The 2,500-nt window shown below is 28.4% G+C and overlaps 1 protein-coding gene across 13 annotated transcripts in view; it reads left to right on the forward strand.

Annotated features, from left to right (window-relative positions):
* Galphaq (G protein alpha q subunit) overlaps positions 1–2,500 on the forward strand; it is a 28,028-nt gene that overhangs the window by 14,762 nt on the left and 10,766 nt on the right. The window lies entirely within an intron of this gene.

Here is a 2,500-nt window from a genome sequence, read left to right on the forward strand (position 1 = left end):
CTACTATGTGCACGTATACACGTGTGTATGTGTGTGTGTGTGTGTGTGTATATGTTCTCGCGTACGTTTACGTGTGTATATGAGATATATTAATCCGATTTTACCGACCACGCGATGGAGAGAGAAAGAGAGAGCGAGAGAGAGAGAGAGAGAGAGAGAGAGAAATTAAGAAGACCCATGAGATTTCCTTACGGGTATCATTTCAATTGCATTTGAAATTGTAATAGAATATTAGGATAGTGTGTTTGACTTTCATCTTTGTTTTTTGTAAAGAAAAAAAAAAAAAAAAAAAAAAAAAAAAAAAAAAAAAAAAAAAAATTTTAAAAAAAATGAAAAGAAAAAAAATATTAGGAAAAATCTGCTAACTTTTTAAATTATTATTATTTTTTTATTATTATTAAAAAAAAGAAAAAAAAAAAAAAGGATAGAGGATTCTAACGTGAAGATTTGTTTCCAAGAAATTCTAATTCCAAACATGTTCTTCGTTCGTGCTTTGAGAGCATCAGCTATATAAGTTAATGATGCACGTACATATGTATGTATGTATATGATTCACTTAGTAATAATGTATATATGTATATGTACTTGATCGGAGCAACGATAATTATACGACTAGCTTTTAATTTGATATGTCGCTCTCTTTGAGCTCGAGCGCCATGATATTATCTAAAGTGTGGTCGTGACAATTTTCTGTGACAAGTTTATTTTTTTTTTTTTTTTTCTTCAATGAAATTGAATTCATTCGACTGCATAATATTTATTGTCCATATGTATATACATTTAATATAATTTTATATTAATTGCAGGAAGAAAAAATTAATAATTAAATAAAGATAATTATAATTTTTTACTTGTAATTTTTTTTATCTTTTTTTTTTTCGTCGCATACTTTTATCAAACTTTTTTCTTTCTATTTTTTTTTTTCTTTTCTCCCTCTTAATCTATAAACATTTTTTTGGCTCACCCTGTAGAAAGCCGTGTTCGTCACGTTGGTCGCGTGTTTACCGAGAACATCACACTCCTTTCCCCCTACCCCTGACCCCCTTTTCTTGGAGTAAAATTTTATACGCTATTACTATAAATACCAGTGATTAACAAAAGTAACTCACATCGGTTACTTTATTTTCATTCATTCGAAGTAGAAACCACGCGTGCCAACAAATTTTCTAAGAAATCTAATCCTGATCTTACATATTTATATATGTTTATATACGTGTGTGTCTGCCAAGGGTGGGACCAAAAGTTTTTTGTATAGGTGAACTTTTTAAAATCAATTACTCTTTTTCGACAGACCTTTTCAGATCGATCTTTTTGTTTTCCTTTTTCTTTTCTTTTTTCTTTTTTCCATATAATTACAAAACCACAAATTCTATTATAACAACAACTTACAATTCCTATAGAGTCTGAGTTTTAAAAAGTCTTAGAGTTTTGAAAATCATTTAGGGATCTAGGAATCTTTAAAGTATTTCGTTTATGTTTTTTTTTTCTTTTTCTTTTCTTTATTATTATTATTATTATTATTATTGTTTTTGTTAAATCTTTTTTTCTTAAATCTTTTTTCCACACTTTCAACATGGCTACCGGCATATATATCAGGTCCGCCATTGTGTTGAACTTCAAAGAGAAGGAAGGACTTTTTAGAAAAGTCATTTTCTTCGAGTATCGTCAGCCCTTCTTAATGCGATGACTATTGTAATTGAGGTCACCATCTTCATCCCCCAGCCCTTCACCCTACACCCTCCACCCTTCATTATGACTGACGATGGCTGCTACTCAATTTTGCACTTGACATTATTTCGAACGTTTATAAGATTCGCATTTCCGTCGGTAAAACAGAACGACGTTGTTACGAGGACATTAATATTTATTTTTACTTTTATTACTTTTATTATTTGTTTAAGAAAATAAAAACAAAAATAAAAAGGAAAAAGAGAAATTAAAAATTTACATCGGTGAAACAGAACGACGAAATTGGCAAATTCATTTTTTATATCTAACAAAATTAATTATCTATTAATAAAGATAGAAACAGTGGGATTAATTTTTTATATTTTATTACTTTATTATTTATTATCAAAAAAAGAAATGTGTGAAATAATTTTATTATTATTATTATTATTATTATTATTATTATTATTATTATTATCGTTGGATTTATATCAAATTTATATTATAGTAAAAAAGTTTTAATCGAAGATATTGTATATACAAGGAATACTTTTATGATGACTAAACACAATTTAATAAGATTTTCCAATGATTTAGAAACGATTTTGTAAGATATATTTAATAGTACCAGTACGCACACGTATAATAATCATTAAAGACATATATGTATATTCTATGTAACTAGATGATCGTCGATAATAATCCATTCTCTTAGTCCAATGAACAGAGAAAAAGATTATAGGTACTAGCGTTTGTGTGTGTGTGTGTGTGTGTTTGTTTGTTTGTGCGTGCGTGTATGCGTATCTATGTTACAGGTCCATTAGCGACGCTT

Source organism: Vespa mandarinia, chromosome 11 (genome assembly GCF_050613455.1).
Source record: "Vespa mandarinia isolate Hongniang chromosome 11, ASM5061345v1, whole genome shotgun sequence".
Lineage (NCBI taxonomy): Eukaryota > Metazoa > Arthropoda > Insecta > Hymenoptera > Vespidae > Vespa > Vespa mandarinia.